This window comes from Notolepis coatsorum (assembly GCF_963971535.1).
Source record: "Notolepis coatsorum genome assembly, chromosome: 14".
In the NCBI taxonomy this organism is placed as follows: Eukaryota; Metazoa; Chordata; class Actinopteri; order Aulopiformes; family Paralepididae; genus Notolepis; species Notolepis coatsorum.
Window position 1 is genome coordinate 107,171,294 of NC_140178.1, and position 22,244 is coordinate 107,193,537.

A 22,244-nucleotide genomic window follows, 5' to 3' on the forward strand; every position below is an offset into this window, starting at 1 on the left:
TGCGGCTTGGGCCGGTCGTCATACTATCTCGTTTGGCTGAGTTAGCGGGGAGGGAAGTCGTGGGGGGTAATCTGGTGTTGTGGACAGCGACGCCTACAGGTCATGTCTGGGCGCCTGCTCAGCGAAAGGCAGGAAATGGTGAAGGCAGCGTGACCTGCCACGCGTTACGCTTCACCAATGAGAGTCCTCGCTGCCAGGTGAGAAGAGAGCCACTGGCTGTCTCCACATGTGTCGGAGGAAGCATGTGGTGGACTTCAGGGTTCCCTTGTACCGACCAGTAGGAGGAACATGCGCACAACAACCAGGTAGGGGAGGGGGGGAATTGGCATAACGACTAAATTGGGATGGGGAGAAAAAGAGGATTAAAAAATATATATATTTTCTTTATTTGAACAGGGACAGCACACATTAATGAACATAAAAGTAAAAGTGTGAGACAGTGTTAGCCAAAGCTAATTTTCAACTGTTGTCCCTGGGCCTAATGTTAAAAAGCATAACCATAACATAACATTTCCTGCTATAAATCTGCCATAGTCATACCCGTGCCCAAGAAATCTAGCGTTGCTTGTCTGAATGATTACAGGCCCGTCGCTCTGACCTCTGTCATTATGAAGGTGTTCGAGCGGCTTGTCTGTGATCATTTATCTAGTATTGTTAAATTAGACATGTATCAGTTTGCTTATCAGCCCAACAGGTCTGTAGGGGATGCTGTATCTATGTGTTTACACACCATCCTGCAGCACCTGGAGGCCTCTGCCACTTATGTACCAATTTTGTTTATTGATTCCAGTTCAGTGTTTAACACGATTGTGCCTTTTAAACTATTTGAAAAACTTAAATGGCTAGGAATTGACGAGTCTCTGTGCTATTTTATTCTAGATTTTCTCTCAGACAGAGAACAAGTGGTTAAAATAGGTCATTTGTTCTCTAGATCCAGGACCTTGAACACCGGGGCCCCCCAGGGCTGTGTCCTCTCTCCTCTGCTCTACTGTCTACACACTAATGACTGTGCCTCCCACTCTGATTCTGTCAGATTTTTTAAATACGCGGATGACACAACAGTAGTGGGACTAATTAAGAACAGGGATGAATCGGCCTATAGAGCTGAAGTTGATAGCTTTGCTGTATGGTGCAAGGAGAACGACCTGCTTTTAAACATTTCTAAGACAAAGGAAATGATAGTTGACTTCCGGCGCGGGGAGGCAGTCCACCCTCCTCTGTACATAAACGGCCAGCAGGTGGAGAGGGTAGACAGTTTTAAATTCCTCTGCATCACCATATGTGATAATTTTAAATGGGAAGCTAACACCAGCCTCATAATTAGCAAAGCCCACCAGAGGCTCCACTCCCTGCGCCAGCTTAAAAAGTTTGGTGTGTCCAGGGAGGCGATGCTCAGCTTTTACAGAACCACTGTGGAGAGTGTCCTTACCTTCTCTATGACTGTGTGGTACGGAAACACTACCGTCCATGATAGGGGACATCTAGAAAGAACTGTACGCACAGCGTCAAAAATCATCGGCTGTGATCTCCCCTCTGTGGCCTCCATTTATGCCACTCAAATCAGGCGGAAAGGGGAGAAGGTGATCAGGGACCCCTCTCACCCTGCTTACGACCTCTTTAACCCAGTGGCGTCATTTCAGTAAAAGCCAAGGTATGGCAATTCGGGAGGGGGGGGGGGGGGGGGGGTGAAGGATGGGGTTTCCCCCCCTTGGTGGATTTTTTTTGTCAAATCAGTTGCGCAATAGTCACTTTTGGTGAGTTGTTTCTATACAATTCACTTACCGTAATTCCTCTAATAGTAACCCCGGCTTGTATTTGTTTCAACTGTAGCGGATACCAGGCTTGTATTAGGTGGAGGCATGTATAAGAGAGAGGCCTATATTTCTAATTTTCAAACAGATCATAATGAATAAATCAACATTTTGTGTCAGTTTGAACCCAGTAAAATGCACTGGGTTCATTTATTGAAACCAAGCAAGTACTGTATGAAATACGGTAGTAAACCAGTAAAGCAATTACAGGTGGTCAAAAAAAGTTAAATAAAGTAAAATAGTGCAATCACAATACTGGTATAATAATAATAATAACAACTTCGTTTTATACAATTCTGAGGTAGGCTTACTCTCTTGGTAAACATTAACACCATACCATTATAAGGTATTTACTGCACAGCCAGGCCAGCATATAACAACAATAACTCTAATATACATGAAACCCGGCTTGTATTAGACCAATTGCAATTGCAATTGCAATTGAGCCAATTTTCCTTAGGTACGGTTTTGATGTGTGTGTTCAACAGAATGTAGTATCAAAAACACGTTCACAAAAAGTATGGGTTACTGAATGCTGAACTGCACTGGTATAATCACTAAGCCATTGTAAGACCTTACCTGTGTCCCTGTATCACTTGTCTCTGCTGCCCTTTGATTAAAAAACGTCTGTATGTCCATTTTCCTTTTTTTTGGCATATTTGAGTTAGTAGTAAAAGTCACCTAGTAAAAGTGAGATAATTGACAATATCAAAACATGCTAGGGCTGTACCGAATAGTTCGAAGCTTCGTTCATAATGTTGACATTCGAATTCTAAATCAACATAAAAAATATTGTAATTAAAAAAAAAAAAAAACAAAAAAAAAAAACGTATTTTATTTTTTATTTGCCAAGGTACGTATGGCGAGTGCCATACCTTGCCATACCAAAATGACGCCCCTGCTTTAACCCCCTTCCCTCTGGCAGAAGACTCCAAAGTCTCAGGTGCAGGACATCCCGGTTTAAAAACAGTACTTATCCCGAGGCTGTCCGTCACCTGAACTCAAGTACAAATGTACAGGCACTTTGCACCACTAGGGCTAGCACCAGCCGACAGGCACTTTAAGGCAATATGCACTTTAAACTGGAACACTGAGCTATTTATTTTAGGTACTGTAGCATTTTTTCTTTTTAATTGTTTGTGTAAAACTTTTATTGTGGGGATTGTATTGCATGTATTCTTGTGTTTTTATATTGTATGTTTTTATACTGTATGTATAAAAACAGTACTGTATGTGCTGGCACCAAGACAAATCTCAATCAACCATGTGTTGAAATGGCAATAAAGTTTTCTATTCTATTCTATTCTATTCTATTCTATTCTATTCTATTCTATTCTATTCTATTCTATTCTATATGGCATACAGTTAATTAAGAACAGGTTAAAAACACATCATGCAAAATATTTACATCAGATATGTACAGACAATGTACAAACAAATAATTCTACATATTAGGTACAGGCAAGCATATGGGGTTAGAGTTCTGCAGGGCTGTTGTGTTCACATGTGTAGTTATTTCTTAACCATGTTTTGATGTGTTTGAATTATCTGTGTGTTTCAATATTGCGGATGTAAATTGGAATGGAGTTCCAGGTCTTGGCAGCTCTCACCGAGAGGGCTGATTGGCTAAATGTACTTTTCCTTAATGGAACAGCCAAGTCACCCGGTACAACAGTTCTAGCTGAATGCTTTTATCCAAAGCGACAACAAGTCAGCAGGAAGGGTACAACTCTGGCAGCTAAGGGTCAGTGACATGTTCATCAAACAGTGTCAAACCTGAGTGCTACACTGTTGAGTGTATAGCAGTATAGACATATTCGCATAGTAGGTAGTGGTATAGACATATTAGTATAGTAGGTAGTGGTATAGACATATTCGCATAGTAGGTAGTGGTATAGACATATTAGTATAGTAGGTAGTGGTATAGACATATTAGTATAGTAGGTAGTGGTATAGACATATTAGCATAGTAGGTAGTGGTATAGACATATTAGTATAGTAGGTAGTGGTATAGACATATTAGCATAGTAGGTAGTAATATAGACATATTAGTATAGTAGGTAGTAATATAGACATATTAGTATAGTATGTAGTAGTATAGACATATTAGCATAGTAGGTAGTCGTATAGACATATTAGCATAGTAGGTAGTCGTATAGACATATTAGCATAGTAGGTAGTAATATAGACATATTAGCATAGTACTGTAGGCACAGTAGATTACTTAGTAGCAAAGTACATAATAGTAAAAGACAGTATGAAAGTTAGTCGTTATATTCTTTTGAGATATTGATTTAAGAAGTGTGTTTTATATCAATATTATCAACCATAAAGGTGTGTGAAAGTATATTTCAGCATTTACTTAAAGTTACTGAGTGTACCACGCACACACACGGAGAACCATGTGACTCTGTTTTAGGTGTGTGTCCTCAGTATGTTCTCATTACAGTATATTATTATAATTTTTTTTTTTACTGCTGCATCTGACTGGAACACATTACAAAACACCCTTAAACTCACTGCCCTCACATCGCTCACTGCTTTTAAACAAAATCTGCAACAGATCTTAACCGATTGTTGCACCTGCCGACTGCCTCCCAATCACACGCATAACCCTCAGACTATTCTCTCCTCCCCCTGAGCCCCCTCACCTACCTCCCTCCCTCTCCTTCTTTCTTCTCTCTCTCTCCCTCTTTGTTCTTAATTGCTTGCCTGGATAAATAAAGGTTAAATAATTTTTTTTTTTTTTTTTATTAAACAGCATATTATGTACAGAATGACCCTCGGGAGATAAGAGAGAAAGACGCCTCCATCTTAAATGAAGGGACCGCATGACAACAACGTTCATTAACCCTTCCACTTGCCACACTGTCGAATGGTTAACCCTTTCACTGCGACAATACAGAAGGTTATAACCCTTTCACTGCCGCACGGAAAAGGGTTAACCCTTTCACTACCACACTACAGAAGGTTAACCCTTTACTCTCACACTACAGACAGTGTTAACCCTTTCACTACCACACTACAGAAGGTTAACGATAGGTTATGTAGATAACCTAGTTATATTAGTATTGGCTAAGCTCCCGCTCTGAGCCTTACGAGATACTCTATATCGCCTGTGATACCTAATGTATCTCCCACGAACAAAAACACATGCACCCCACCTGTATGGGGCCCCGCCCCTTATGGTGGTACCACCCATATAATCATGACTCTGGTCATGACACACCCTTCCTCGCCAAAAACCCGTCCCAGGAAAAGATCCCTCAAGAGGGAACTCAGGGCGCGCAGAGCGGGAGCTTAGCCAATACTAATATAACTAGGTTATCTACATAACCTATCGTTATATTTCGTATTGCATCGCTCCCGCTCTGAGCCTTACGAGATAATGGGGAAGAGCGGGTGCGAGACCCGACAGATGTACCCCCTGAGGACCCGTAAGCCCACATCAAGGGGTGCGGGGAGCCCTGTCACCCCATCCTTCCTAACGAAGGGGGGGCGCAGTCAACTCCACCTGAATGCGAACAAGAGGGAGCCAGAACCCCTTGAACACACCGTACAGGCGGAACCACGTGTGACTCAACACACTGCGGCCCATACCCATACACTCCTGCTACCCGACCAAAGGACGGGAAGCAGGAAAGGCCACAGACCCCAGAACCGCCTGGGAGACAGAACCCCCGGTCATGTCCATGAGGAAAAACCTTACAAAGGAGCCCGGGGAGGACCATGAAGCTGCAGCACAGATGGCCTCCACCGAGGCCCCACCCAGGAGAGCGGCAGAGGCAGCCACCCCACGAGTGGAGTGCGCCCTGACGCCCCCAGGGGGATCCTGCCCAGCCAGCGTGTAGCAGAGGGTAACACCCTCGCACAACCAATGGGACAGGCGCTGCTCCGACAGTGCCTTACCAGCACGAGCCCCACCGTAACAGACAAAAAGCTGGTCGGTAACCCTGAAATCCTGAGTACGGCTGAGGTAAATCCCCAAGCACGGACTGGACATGACAGGTGAAGGCCCGCATCTAACTCACCAGTGTGAGGAGGAGGACGAAACGCCTGAACCACAATATCCCGGGAGCGGAAGGAACTCCGGATATTCTCAGGCACGAAAGCAGGATTAGGTCGCAGAGTGACACCGCAATCGGTCCGAAAAGACAGGCACTCTGGATGTACCGAGAGAGCACAGAGCTCACCTACGCGTTTAGCGGAAGTGACAGCCAGAAGGAACGCGGTCCTGAAGGACAGCTGTCCCAACGGCGCCCGCTCGAGCGGCTCAAACGGGGCCAAGGACAACCGACCGAGGACCAATTGAAGATCCCAAGTCGGAGCCAAGGAGCGTTGCACCGGCTTAACGCGTCGAGCGCCAAGCAGGAAACGCTTCACAAGAGGGTGGCTGAACAAGACATCCCCTCAAACCCCCATGATAGGAGGATATAGCTGCTGCATATACCCTCACCGTCGAAGCCGACAGTCTATCAAGGAGAGACTGGAGGTAACTAAGGACAGCAACCAGGGGGCAGGAGACTGAGTCCAGGCCCCCCGCCTTACACCACACTTGGAACATACGTCATCTGCCCGCGTAAGCGCGACAGTGGAGGGAGCATGTGCAGTCCAGATGGTAACACCATCAGGATCAAGAACCTGCGCCCCTCAACGTACCCGTCCCAACAACTGACCTAACAGATGTATGGGGAAGAATCCCTGGCGGCACGGCATCGGTCCCAGACCTGCCTGGCCATGTCCAGACGCAATCCTCACCCGTCAGGATGAGGGCCGCCCCGCGACAGTACACCTGCACCCACATTCTCCCTGCCGGGGATGTGGGGAGCCCTTAGGCCGCGCAGATGGAGGACGCCCATAGCCAGCCGCCCGCCGCCTGGTGCAGACAGGGGGAGCGTACTCCTCCCTGTCTGTCGATACACGACACTGACGTCGTATCGTCCGTCCTGATCACACCATTTGTGGACCAGAAGGACCGCTTTCAACACCAACACATTGAACGTAGCGCAGACCGGGCAGCATGGTTTGCCAGCTGCCCCCTACTGCGTTGGCCCGACGCATCACCAGCGAGGGAGGCGTCGGTGAAAACGCGACGTGAGACAGCGCCGTAACCGTCCTAGGACGGAACCTCCCGAGCATGTTGACAACACGCTCCGAGATGGATGCCCATAGCCCTCCAACCGTTGACTGGGAAGAGGAATACTCTACATCCAGTGCACAGCAACCCCAGGCTGGTAGAGACCTGCCTGGTACGAGACCTGACGATCCACCTTGACCGCGAAGGACCAGAACGTCATCAGGGCAGAACACTCCGTAACCCCGGATGACGCAGAGGCCCCAGTGCGGCCTCCACGCACTTGGTGAAGATGCGGGGAGCCAGAGAAAACCGAACGGCAGCCTCTGGTACTCATACGCTAACCCTGCAAAGGAAGCGTAGGTAAGCCCTAGGATGGAAGATCGGGGATGCGCATACGCATCCTACAGGTCTATGGAGGAGAACCAGACCCCCACCTGACAGTGTTCAACAGGTAGGAGACGATCCAAAAAATGCCGAACCTTCCCATGGGACAGGTCCAGCCTGGGTCTTACACCCCTCCCTCCCGACTTCTCGGGCAGAGAACACCGGGAGGAGAACGCCACGACGATGGCTTGCTTCGTCCACAGAGATTGGATCTCGTCGACCAGAGCTGTCCCTGCTGGAGACCCCGACAACAGGGTCTGTACCAAACCTGAAAACGGGTGGGGTTGTGTAAACACAAGTCCCCGCCTCACCATTCTCTCCATCTACCTCGACATATGGTACTGCCGTAGTCATATGTGACGACACTCCCAACGCACCCGCCGTCACGTGGCGCAGGTCCGCCAGGAACTGTAGATAGTTGGCCCGGTCCCCCCCGCTGTGCGAAGACAACCCTGGAATCGTGCGAGGAGCGCGTTCCGTGTCGGAACACCTGACCCTGACACCACCCACGAGGCAATCGCACCCAAGGGGGAACCCCGACAGAAAAAGGGCCTGTCTGATACGGGGGGCTTCCGATCAAAAAAGCCCCCCCACTGAACACCCCTCCAGAACATGCTGAAGGAGTCGTTCTGCAGCCGGACATGCAAGGTGTAAGGCCCCCATGGGTTCCTACACACCGTAGCCCTGCAGTGATATCACTACCACCCCAAACCATGTGAGCTGCGACCACTTGCCAATATTCCAGGAGTGGGAGCACCAACATGATACCTGGCCTGGCGAAGGCGAGGCCGGGGAAGCCCGCACTGTGTGCCTCAAAAGGTTTCGAGCCCCCCTGCTGACAACACTTAAGTTGACAGACGTAACACCAGGCTCAACCAACACAGTTCAAGGTGTGGGAGCCGCTTGACAGCACAACATTCTCACGGACAGACCCAGGCTCAGCCATCAACTGGGTGTCAGCCCCTGTCTCCATGAGAAGCGAAGAATGGGGCCGCATACGCTTCAATGAAGGTTCGCGGCCCGCAGCCAAAGGAGAACGCTCAGAGCCCCGCTTCTGGGGATACCAGAGAGAGGATTGAACGGGGAGCGGGCTGCTCGCGGCAAAATGACGACGGAGTGGTTTACCAACACCGAAATCACCCAAAATGGCCGATCCCTCGGCCGCCAAGACTGTCGGCCTCGCGATACCCTGTCGATTCTCCAACCAGGGCACCACTGGCGGGGGAAACATGGCCGCCTGTCGAGGGCCCCGTCATCGCCGCTGACGAGGCCGTGCTCTCTCTTCTTCTGGCTGCGCGGTGTGAGGCGGTGTAGGGCCTAGGACAATACCGCCCGCGCTCCAGCAGAAGACCAAAATCCCCTGCGGAGAGGGGAACCCTGAGCGGTTATAGCTTGCGGCTGGGTCAAAGCTAATAACGTCAACATCCTCGACGGAGTGGTTTACCAACACCGTGCGCGATGTGTCGACGTCGGCCGGCCCTCAAGGCCCCTCCACCAGACACCATTTCTGTAATAGAAAAAACACCAATTCGAACACAGTTCTAATCGTTGCCAATTCCATACCGTGGCGGTACAAGCCTTAACAGCCCACCAGCCACTCGCCAGGCCGACCCATGGTGTCGGCCGGGCGGGGCATTGTTTCAATATATCAAAAACAAAGGACTGACGTTAACATGGAGCACCAGTGGTGATTGCAAACAGCACCCTCCACTGTGGTGTGGACCATGAAAAGGTTAAATGAATAAAAGAGCTAAACCACAAAAACTGTAGAATGAGCAAACCCATACACACAAAGTTTAAGGGGAGACGGACCAGACCCGTCTTCATTCAAAATATTCACAACAGAACACCAGCCCTAGTTTAGCCCATTTACCAAAAAAGGTAAACAAAGCCCCCCCCCCGCACTACTCCCCCAGTATACCGATTGACCGTCAGTATGAATGGTTTGAGAGGAGAGAAAGCTGTAGCAAGACAGACCTTCTCATAGCAGAGTGACAAAATGAAACAATAGCCCCCTACACAGGGCCGCCCCAGGAGATGGGGGGCCACGCGTCTAAAAACGCACAGGGCCTCACATTTCTCCCAAGCGGCCCTGCCCTTATACTACTGCAGCCTAACGCCAGGCAATGTGGAACCCAAGACAACAATTGCCTGTGCACAGACACGCAACATGTTTACCATGTCGGCTGGACCCATAGCCCCACTACCCGACGCCAACCCAGATGGGAACACCGTTCAACAAACCCCGCCGGAACACAAGGTAAAATACCTGGCTAGGCAACCTAGCCACGGCCTACCCTGTTGTCAACCCATTTACCCGAAAAAGGTAAATAGAACTCAAAACCCCACAACAGCTACCGACTGACCTTCATTGATGAACCGGGCAAGAGGCGGGAGAGTGACAACATCTCACGGCGGAGACATTAAAACAGCATAGCAATTAGCAGTAGTGATAGCATGCGGCAGTAGCGATAGCATGTTAGCATAGCTTTAGATGTTTTAGCAGCACGCCCAAGACAGCTTGGAAACCGTTCCCTGCAGAGAACGTTCACCAAACCATCTTGCCCCTGGCGCCAACACACAACAAGGTTGCGTTAACAACACAAACCAGCATTACTAACACTAATACCCATGCCTGAAGACACAGGGCCTACCTGAGTACAAGCTGGCCCGACAGCCAGCCTTGTACAGCTGAACCTCGATGTGCAGTCATCAAACGAGGAACATCACAGGCCCGTCGTGTCGCCGAAAACATGCGTCGAAGATGCCAGGGGCCAGCAACCTCCGGTAAGCTTCCAACATTATTAATCTTCCTTAATCTTTTCATTCCGCTAGCTCGCATGGTGCATAGCATCCAGTACGCTGGGACGAAAATAGAGGAAGGGTGTGTCATGACCAGAGTCATGATTATATGGGTGGTACCACCATAAGGGGCGGGGCCCCATACAGGTGGGGTGCATGTGTTTTTGTTCGTGGGAGATACATTAGGTATCACAGGCGATATAGAGTATCTCGTAAGGCTCAGAGCGGGAGCGATGCAATACGAAATATAACCCTTTACTATCACACTACAGACAAGGGGGTTAAACAACACCGCTGACAACAGGGGGCGTTCCAGCTCAAGAAACACGCGTGTGTGGGCGGCTCTCAGCTCTATAGAGCTCCAAGCACTCGCCTACCACCGCAGAGACTGAGGGTTCCATTCGCGCTGTCCGCGGTACCTCCGGCTTGGTCAGTCATCCCTATACGAACACAATTGGCAGCGTGTTCGCGGGTATGAGTCCTGTTCGGCAGGGAGGGGGTCTGGGGGGCGTGTATCCTTTCGGCAACTGGCTTGTCCTTCCGCGTTCCCGTTTGGCGCTCTGATTGGCCAGGTCATGTGACATGTGCGCCCCAATAGCGTGTTTGCCCATTTCCGCGTCGAACAGCCTGCAAACTACCTGGCGTTCTATCGCCATGCTCTAAGACAAACTCTAACCTTAACCAACTTCGAAAGAGTGCCTAAGCTTAACCGTCGAAAGAACTTGCCGTCACGCTCTAAGACAAACTCTAACCTTAACCAACTTCGAAAGAGTGCCTAAGCTTAACAGTGCAAAAACTTGCCGTCCCACGATTGGCGCTCATGTCACATGACCTGGCCAATCAGAGCGCCAAACGGGAACGCGGAAGGACAAGCCAGTTGCCGAAAGGATTCACGCGTCTGGGGGAGATAGCACGAACCTCCGTACGCGTTACGTTCTCCCAGTGAAATCCTTCGCTGTCAGGTGAAAAGAAGCGGCTGGCGACTCCACATGTATCAGAGGAGGCAGGTGGTCGTCTACACCCTCCCCAGACCAACAGAGGAGACATGCGGTCGTCTACACCCTCCCCAGACCGACAGAGGAGGCAGGTGGTAGTCTACACCCTCCCCAGACCAACAGAGGAGACATGTGGTATAGTCTACACCCTCCCCAGACCAACAGAGGAGACATGTGGTAGTCTACACCCTCCCCAGACCAACAGAGGAGACATGCGGTAGTCTACACCCTCCCCAGACTGACAGAGGAGACATGGGGTATAGTCTACACCCTCCCCAGACTGACAGAGGAGACATGGGGTATAGTCTACACCCTCCCCAGACCAACAGAGGAGACATGTGGTATAGTCTACACCAGGGGTAGGCAACCTTAGGCACGCGTGCCTGCATAGGCACGCAGGGGCATTTGCATAGGCACAGGGGGCAGCATTAAAAAAAAAAAAAAAAAAAATTATATATATATATATATTTTTTTTTGCTTTGAAATATTATAGTGAAATATTTTGCACTGTTGTCGCATTATCTTGTTGAAATCCTCCCACAGGTTCTTTTTACTACCACATATTTAATTGAGACCCTTTATTTGTTTATTATTTCAATTTAGCTGGAAATACATTGCTACATCATTCAGTAACATTTGCAGAGCCTTATAACAAAAACATTATTATGGTCACCATTGTGACCAGTGGGATTAATCAACTAATTTTATTATTTATTTTTCTATTTCATTGAACATTGCACATGTTAAAAGCCATATTTTTTACTCAAAATGTGAGTATTACCAAGTCAACTTGTGTTCTTAAAACAATGACAATAAACATAGTTTTATTAGGTTGAAATAATGTGGTTGTGTACTTATTTTTCTGGATTATTATGGATTGAAAACTGAAAACCTTAATGCACAGTAACTGAACTCAATATTTTTAAGTTCTGGTAACTTATTATTATATATTTTTTACAGTGTAGTCTTGCGATCAATCAAAACTTATTTACACGATATACCTCACATTCACCCTCCATTCACATCCTGGTGTTCTCCTGGTGTTCTCTATTAGGCCTGTAGGTGGAGCTATGACAGCACACGTACAGTACACACACCGATGGTGTGTGATGTGTCCAAAAATGAATGGGCAAATGTGAGTGAAATGGTCGCACTGTATGCAGCTGTTTGTCTGCATTGCATTCCCCCCCCCCCCCCAACTCAGATTTAGGGTTGATACAACCATCATAATAATATTGTTAATAATAACAATAACAATAATGATGTAATAATGTAAAAATTATACCTGATTATGAGAACAAATATTTACGATGCATGGAATATTGTTGAGGCACACTAGTTACAACTATATTTCAAACAGGCACTCCATGTCAAAAAGGTTGCTGACCCCTGGTCTACACCCTCCCCAGACCGACAGAGGAGACATGTGGTCGTCTACACCCTCCCCAGACCGACAGAGGAGACATGTGGTCGTCTACACCCTCCCCAGACCGACAGAGGAGACATGTGGTCGTCTACACCCTCCCCAGACCGACAGAGGAGACATGTGGTCGTCTACACCCTCCCCAGACCGACAGAGGAGACATGTGGTCGTCTACACCCTCCCCAGACCGACAGAGGAGACATGTGGTCGTCTACACCCTCCCCAGACCGACAGAGGAGACATGTGGTCGTCTACACCCTCCCCAGACCGACAGAGGAGACCTGTGGTCGTCTACACCCTCCCCAGACCGACAGAGGAGACATGTGGTCGTCTACACCCTCCCCAGACTGACAGAGGAGACATGTGGTCGTCTACACCCTCCCCAGACCGACAGAGGAGACATGTGGTAGTCTACACCCTCCCCAGACCGACAGAGGAGACATGTGGTAGTCTACACCCTCCCCAGACCAAGAGAGGAGACATGTGGTATAGTCTACACCATCCCAAGACCAACAGAGGAGACATGCGGTCGTCTACACCCTCCCCAGACTGACAGAGGAGGCAGGTGGTAGTCTACACCCTCCCCAGACCGACAGAGGAGGGAGGTGGTAGTCTACACCCTCCCCAGACCGACAGAGGAGGGATGTGGTAGTCTACACCCTCCCCAGACTCACAGAGGAGGCAGGTGGTAGTCTACACCCTCCCCAGACTAACAGAGGAGGCAGGTGGTAGTCTACACCCTCCCCAGATTGACAGAGGAGGGAGGTGGTAGTCTACATCCTCCCCAGACTGACAGAGGAGGGAGGTGGTAGTCTACACCCTCCCCAGACAGACAGAGGAGACATGTGGTAGTCTACACCCTCCCCAGACCGACAGAGGAGGCATGTGGTAGTCTACATCCTCCCCAGACCAACAGAGGAGACATGTGGTAGTCTACACCCTCCCCAGACTGACAGAGGAGGGAGGGGGTAGTCTACACCCTCCAGACTGACAGAGGAGGCATGTGGTAGTCTACACCCTCCCCAGACCGACAGAGGAGGCATGTGGTCGTCTACACTCTCCCCAGACTGACAGAGGAGGCAGGTGGTAGTCTACACCCTCCAGACCGACAGAGGAGGCATGTGGTAGTCTACACCCTCCCCAGACCGACAGAGGAGGCATGTGGTAGTCTACACCATCCCCAGACCGACAGAGGAGGCATGTGGTAGTCTACACCCTCCCCAGACCGACAGAGGAGGGATGTGGTAGTCTACACCCTCCAGACCGACAGAGGAGGGAGGTGGTCGTCTACACCCTCCCCAGACCGACAGAGGAGGCATGTGGTAGTCTACACCCTCCCCAGACCGACAGAGGAGGCATGTGGTAGTCTACATCCTCCCCAGACCGACAGAGGAGGGAGGTGGTAGTCTACACCCTCCCCAGACTGACAGAGGAGGGAGGTGGTAGTCTACACCCTCCCCAGACCGACAGAGGAGGCATGTGCAGTCTACACCCTCCCCAGACTGACAGAGGAGGGAGGTGGTAGTCTACACCCTCCAGACCGACAGAGGAGGCATGTGGTAGTCTACACCCTCCCCAGACCGACAGAGGAGGCATGTGGTAGTCTACACCATCCCCAGACCGACAGAGGAGGCATGTGGTAGTCTACACCCTCCCCAGACTGACAGAGGAGGGATGTGGTAGTCTACACCCTCCAGACCGACAGAGGAGGGAGGTGGTCGTCTACACCCTCCCCAGACCGACAGAGGAGGCATGTGGTAGTCTACACCCTCCCCAGACCGACAGAGGAGGCATGTGGTAGTCTACATCCTCCCCAGACCGACAGAGGAGGGAGGTGGTAGTCTACACCCTCCCCAGACTGACAGAGGAGGGAGGTGGTAGTCTACACCCTCCCCAGACCGACAGAGGAGGCATGTGCAGTCTACACCCTCCCCAGACTGACAGAGGAGGCAGGTGGTAGTCTACACCCTCCCCAGACCGACAGAGGAGACATGTGGTCATCTACACCCTCCCCAGACCGACAGAGGAGACATGTGATCGTCTACACCCTCCCCAGACCGACAGAGGAGACATGTGGTCGTCTACACCCTCCCCAGACCGACAGAGGAGACATGTGGTCGTCTACACCCTCCCCAGACTGACAGAGGAGACATGTGGTCGTCTACACCCTCCCCAGACCGACAGAGGAGACATGTGGTAGTCTACACCCTCCCCAGACCGACAGAGGAGACATGTGGTAGTCTACACCCTCCCCAGACCAACAGAGGAGACATGTGGTATAGTCTACACCCTCCCCAGACCAACAGAGGAGACATGCTGTCGTCTACACCCTCCCCAGACTGACAGAGGAGGCAGGTGGTAGTCTACACCCTCCCCAGACCGACAGAGGAGGGAGGTGGTAGTCTACACCCTCCCCAGACCGACAGAAGAGGGATGTGGTAGTCTACACCCTCCCCAGACTCACAGAGGAGGCAGGTGGTAGTCTACACCCTCCCCAGACCAACAGAGGAGGCAGGTTGTAGTCTACACCGTCCCCAGACCGACAGAGGAGGGATGTGGTAGTCTACACCCTCCCCAGACCGACAGAGGAGACATGTGGTAGTCTACACCCTCCCCAGACCGACAGAGGAGGCATGTGGTAGTCTACACCCTCCCCAGACCGACAGAGGAGACATGTGGTAGTCTACACCCTCCCCAGACCGACAGAGGAGGCATGTGGTAGTCTACACCCTCCCCAGACTGACAGAGGAGGCATGTGGTAGTCTACACCCTCCCCAGACAGACAGAGGAGACATGTGGTAGTCTACACCCTCCCCAGACCGACAGAGGAGGCATGTGGTAGTCTACATCCTCCCCAGACCAACAGAGGAGACATGTGGTAGTCTACACCCTCCCCAGACTGACAGAGGAGGGAGGGGGTAGTCTACACCCTCCAGACCGACAGAGGAGGCATGTGGTAGTCTACACCCTCCCCAGACCGACAGAGGAGGCATGTGGTCGTCTACACCCTCCCCAGACTGACAGAGGAGGGATGTGGTAGTCTACACCCTCCAGACCGACAGAGGAGGGAGGTGGTAGTCTACACCCTCCCCAGACCGACAGAGGAGGCATGTGGTCGTCTACACCCTCCCCAGACCGACAGAGGAGGCATGTGGTAGTCAACATCCTCCCCAGACTGACAGAGGAGGGAGGTTGTAGTCTACACCCTCCCCAGACCGACAGAGGAGGCATGTGGTAGTCTACACCCTCCCCAGACTGACAGAGGAGGCAGGTGGTAGTCTACACCCTCCCCAGACCGACAGAGGAGACATGTGGTCGTCTACACCCTCCCCAGACTGACAGAGGAGACATGTGGTCGTCTACACCCTCCCCAGACCGACAGAGGAGACATGTGGTCGTCTACACCCTCCCCAGACTGACAGAGGAGGGATGTGGTACTCTACACCCTCCCCAGACCGACAGAGGAGGCATGTGGTAGTCTACACCCTCCCCAGACCGACAGAAGAGGCATGTGGTAGTCTACACCCTCCCCAGACTGACAGAGGAGGCATGTGGTAGTCTACACCCTCTCCAGACTGACAGAGGAGACATGTGGTAGTCTACACCCTCCCCAGACCGACAGAGGACACATGTGGTCGTCTACACCCTCCCCAGACCGACGAGGAGACATGTGGTAGTCTACACCCTCCCCAGACCGACAGAGGAGACATGTGGTAGTCTACACCCTCCCCAGACTGACAGAGGAGACATGTGGTAGTCTACACCCTCCCCAGACTGACAGAGGAGACATGTGGTAGTCTACACCCTCCCCAGACCGACAGAGGAGACATGTGGTAGTCTACACTCTCCCCAGACTGACAGAGGAGACATGTGGTAGTCTACACCCTCCCCAGACTGACAGAGGAGACATGTGGTAGTCTACACCCTCCCCAGACTGACAGAGGAGGCATGTGGTAGTCTACACCCTCCCCAGACCGACAGGAGACATGTGGTAGTCTACACCCTCCCCAGACTGACAGAGGAGACATGTGGTAGTCTACACCCTCCCCAGACTGACAGAGGAGACATGTGGTAGTCTACACCCTCCCCAGACCGACAGAGGAGACATGTGGTAGTCTACACCGTCCCCAGACCGACAGAGGAGACATGTGGTAGTCTACACCCTCCCCAGACCGACAGAGGAGACATGTGGTAGTCTACACCCTCCCCAGACTGACAGAGGAGACATGTGGTAGTCTACACCCTCCCCAGACCGACAGAGGAGACATGTGGTAGTCTACACCGTCCCCAGACCGACAGAGGAGACATGTGGTAGTCTACACCCTCCCCAGACCGACAGAGGAGACATGTGGTAGTCTACACCCTCCCCAGACTGACAGAGGAGGGATGTGGTAGTCTACACCCTCCCCAGACCGACAGAGGAGACATGTGGTAGTCTACACCCTCCCCAGACTGACAGAGGAGACATGTGGTAGTCTACACCCTCCCCAGACTGACAGAGGAGGGAGGTGGTAGTCTACACCCTCCCCAGACCGACAGAGGAGGCATGTGGTCGTCTACACCCTCCCCAGACTGACAGAGGAGACATGTGGTAGTCTACACCCTCCAGACCGACAGAGGAGGGAGGTGGTGGTCTACACTCTCCCCAGACTGACAGAGGAGGGAGGGGGTAGTCTACACCCTCCAGACCGACAGAGGAGGCATTTGGTAGTCTACACCCTCCCCAGACCGACAGAGGAGGCATGTGGTCGTCTACACCCTCCCCAGACTGACAGAGGAGGGATGTGGTAGTCTACACCCTCCCCAGACCAACAGAGGAGACATGTGGTAGTCTACACCCTCCAGACCGACAGAGGAGGGAGGTGGTCGTCTACACCCTCCCCAGACCGACAGAGGAGGCATGTGGTAGTCTACACCCTCCCCAGACTGACAGAGGAGGCATGTGGTAGTCTACATCCTCCCCAGACCGACAGAGGAGGGAGGTGGTAGTCTACACCCTCCCCAGACTGACAGAGGAGGCACGTGGTAGTCTACACCCTCCCCAGACTGACAGAGGAGACATGTGGTCGTCTACACCCTCCCCAGACTGACAGAGGAGGGATGTGGTAGTCTACACCCTCCCCAGACCGACAGAGGAGGCATGTGGTAGTCTACACCCTCCCCAGACTGACAGAGGAGACATGTGGTAGTCTACACCCTCACCAGACTGACAGAGGAGACATGTGGTAGTCTACACCCTCCCCAGACCGACAGAGGACACATGTGGTAGTCTACACCCTCCCCAGACCGACAGAGGAGACATGTGGTAGTCTACACCCTCCCCAGACTGACAGAGGAGACATGTGGTAGTCTACACCCTCCCCAGACTGACAGAGGAGACATGTGGTAGTCTACACCCTCCCCAGACTGACAGAGGAGGGAGGTGGTAGTCTACACCCTCCCCAGACCGACAGAGGAGACATGTGGTAGTCTACACCCTCCCCAGACTGACAGAGGAGACATGTGGTAGTCTACACCCTCCCCAGACTGACAGAGGAGGGAGGTGGTAGTCTACACCCTCCCCAGACCGACAGAGGAGACATGTGGTAGTCTACACCCTCCCCAGACTGACAGAGGAGACATGTGGTAGTCTACACCCTCCCCAGACTGACAGAGGAGGGAGGTGGTAGTCTACATCCTCCCCAGACCGACAGAGGAGACATGTGGTAGTCTACATCCTCCCCAGACCGACAGAGGAGACATGTGGTAGTCTACATCCTCCCCAGACCGACAGAGGAGACATGTGGTCGTCTACACCCTCCCCAGACCGACAGAGGAGGCAGGTGGTAGTCTACATCCTCCTCAGACTCACAGAGGAGGGATGTGGTAGTCTACACCCTCCCCAGACCGACAGAGGAGGCATGTGGTCGTCTACACCCTCCCCAGACCGACAGAGGAGGCAGGTGGTAGTCTACACCCTCCCCGACTGACAGAGGAGGCATGTGGTAGTCTACACCCTCCCCAGACCGACAGAGGAGGCAGGTGGTAGTCTACATCCTCCCCAGACCGACAGAGGAGACATGTGGTAGTCTACACCCTCCCCAGACTGACAGGGGAGGGAGGTGGTAGTCAGTTCTATTAGAATAGGTTAAGCCTGTAGACAGTTAACTAGTAACGCCTAGCGGTCCTTTAACACTTTGGTTGCCTAAGGTTAAATTCATGATATACCATAGATTGCCAGCGCTATTTGTCTATGGAGAAAGTCCCCTTCTTTGCAGGGCTATAACTTTTTAAATTCTATTGCTACATTGCCATTATTAGGGCCCATTCAAAGTCCTATATGTATTGTTCATTGTGTAGCAACGTTAAACTTTTTCATTCACATATTCATAGTAAAGTATGGTCTAATGTATAAGTATGTTTTCATCTCTTTCTGCAGCTTTCTCCAGAACGTGATCTATAGCCCCAAATACATTATATTGATGATGCAATACAGTTTTATGGCAATCAGCGCGATATAAAAAATTACAACTAGACGTACTTCTAGAAGTTACTACACGTCATCTGATGTTGACCGGATGGGCTAGGGGCCGTTTATAATTCCGTGGGCAGCGTTATACCAATCATCTAATGTGGGTCAAATGTTGATAATAGCAGTTAGTATCGAAGACGGTAACGTTACACGCTGAAACTCACCCCAGTCTCTGCGCGCCGTTGGGCGATCATCGTAGAGTTGAAATCTTATCATTATGGGATGTAAATTTACCCGGTCCATCTCCAGCTTGTATAATGGTATATACGTCCAAATCATGTTGTTTATCGAGTTATTGGCAATCGATCACTGTGTAGCGTGACGAGCCAGAGTCGCGGGACCTATAGCAAGCACCCGGAAGTACTACGGACGTAGCACAACCTCTATGCCACTTCCTGTTAAAGCGATTGCGCCGATCGGCCACCAGATGGCGCTCCTGAACCGCCAGAGAGCTCAGTGGGTCCTGCTGGTGGATCTCAGGCCAGCGGAGGGGACATATGAATCCGATCGCAGATTTTTGAAATATTGATATAAGGACGCTGTACAGCGTCCCCCGGCAACTTGAGCATGGCCAGCAATGACGTCAAAACACGTTTCATGGCAGTCAAAGTGTTAACACTAGCACAGCCATGGAGAAAATGCAGCTGATTCCCGCCGGAACGGGTCAGATGACCCGACAGCTTATATGAGAAATATGAGAAAAATAAACAGTGTAAACTAAATAATTACCTCTATATATAAAAATATGAGGTTTACCACAATGAAATGTAGGTTTGAGTGACAAAATAAAACATTTATAATTTTTTTTTAAGTAAAATATTATTATTATTATTTTTATTTTTATTTTTTATGGAAGAGCCACACATTGACGGGCAAAGAGCCACATGCAGCTTGCGAGCCACGGGTTGGCCACCCCTGCACTAGATGCTCGCAAAGTGCTGTGACTTTCGTCTGTTCCAACGGCCCATTATGTGGAATAACGTTCTAATTACATTTTCCTGAAGTCATTTTGAAATTTCAGAAACCGTGCCAGATAAAACAGGTACTTTTAGGAAAAGTCATTGAGTGACAGAGCTGGAGCTCGACCGAGTGACGAGGATACATTTATTGAAAATGCCTAGGGGTCATTTGACCCCTTGTCGGCTGTGCTAGTGTTTAAAAAAATAAATAAAAGGAAAATAAATCAGCATTGTTTTTGGTAAAGTGCCCCTTTAAGTGCTTCAGCTCCATTAACGAGAGTGATATGAGGATGCGCACACACACACACACACACACACACACACACACACACACACACACACACACACACACACACACACGCGCACACACACACACACACACACACACACACACACACACACACACACACACACACACACACACACACACACACACACACACACACACACACACACACACACACACACACACGCACACGCACTCACGTTCTCCATTCTAATGGAGCTTGTAAACAAGTCCAATCATGCATACGACTTTTCCCATGAAGTCCCAGCAAGCTCAAGGTACATTAAATTAAGATCATCACAAACACCAGTTCATCACCGGAGCCGTTAACGTCAGTGGGCTGTCTTCGACACACTTTCCACGCCTTGCATGCTAATTCGTGAGACATTCCGTGGTCGCTAGGGGCAACGGCGGCAGCCAGGTTTTGGAAATACTGGGATACTTCTTTGTAAGGGCCAGCTCCAGTACACTGAGTCTCCTCAATGTGTGTGTGTGTGTGTGCGTGCGAGCGTGTGTGTGTGTGTGTGTGTGTGTGTGTGTGTGTGTGTGTGTGTGTGTGCGTGCGAGCGTGTGTGTGCTTGGGTGTGTGTGTGTGTGTGTGTGTGTGTGTGTGTGCGAGCGTGTGTGTGTGCGAGCGTGAGTGTGTGTGTGTGTGTGTGTGTGTGTGTGTGTGCACAAGTCTAGTACACAGCTATCCGGTGCCATGTAGATGGTCCACTGGGCAGCAGGTGGGCAGCGTTCAGGACCGATCAGGAGGTTTGATTGACTAATTGATTGTTTGAAGATTTTATTATCAGATTGCAGAATGGGTACAATACAGTACGGCTCAATACACACAATTGTTAAGGGGATGCAGACCAGAGAAAGACTTTCGTCTTGTTTACATCAGGGTCCCCCAAATAATTTGGTCATGTTTTCTATGCTAAATCTTTTTTTTCAAAGTAACTAGTCACTGATTATTAATGTTCATATTATTATATGAAGATTATGTACTTTCAAATCTGAAGCCTGTCAACCTCAAGAGGACGTATTCAGGGCAGCATAACTGGACCACGTACCACTTTAACATAACCTTTAATGAGAGCAACATAACTGGACCACGTACCACTTTAACATAACCTTTAATGAGAGCAACATAACTGGACCACGTACCACTTTAACATAACCTTTAATGAGAGCAACATAACTGGACCACGTACCACTTTTATATCTATTTTTTTTAATCCTCTTTTTCTCCGCCTGATTTTCTATGCTTTTCCTCCCATCCCAATTTAGTCGTTATGCCAATTCCCCCCCTCCCCTACCTGGTCGTTGTGCACATGTTCCCCCTACTGGTCGGTACAAGGGAACCCTGAAGTCTACCACATGCTTCCTCCGACAAATGCGGAGACAGCCAGCGGCTCTCTTTTCACCTGGCAGCGAGGACTCTCATTGGTGAAGTGTAACGCGTGGGAGGTCACGCTGCCTTCACCACTTCCTGCCTTTCGCTGAGCAGGCGCCCAGACCTGACCTGTAGGTGTCGCTGTCCACAACGCCAGATTACCACCCACGACTTCCCGTCCCGCTAACTCAGCCAAACAAGTTAGTATGACGATCGGCCCATGCCGCAGGCAATGCTGACTCCGGAGTCGAGACCGCAGCCTCTAGCATTGGTGATGAGCGCCATCTCCGCTACGCCACCCGACCGCCCCTAACCATGTACAACTTTAACATAACCTTTAATCAGGGCAGCATAACTGGACCACATACCACTTTTTTTTTAAGGTTTCTTTTTTAGCGTTTATCGCTGTAGGTGTAATTTCCGACGGTCTTTGAGTTTCGCACACCATTGAAGCAGAGTAGGTCATTAACGGGAGTCTGAACGCGCACGACAGGACCACAGTGTACCGTTTACCATTTAATAAATAAAAGAAAAACATAACATGTTAAATCGCTGTTTGCACGGTCAAAAAACTATAACGCTACTCACTCACTACCCTGGCTCCATTCACAAAAC

The 22,244-nt window shown here is 50.4% G+C and overlaps 1 protein-coding gene across 1 annotated transcript in view; it reads right to left on the reverse strand.

The window, feature by feature from the left end:
- usp43b (ubiquitin specific peptidase 43b) overlaps positions 1-22,244 on the reverse strand; it is a gene marked incomplete at both ends in the record, with an annotated part of 399,792 nt that overhangs the window by 80,048 nt on the left and 297,500 nt on the right.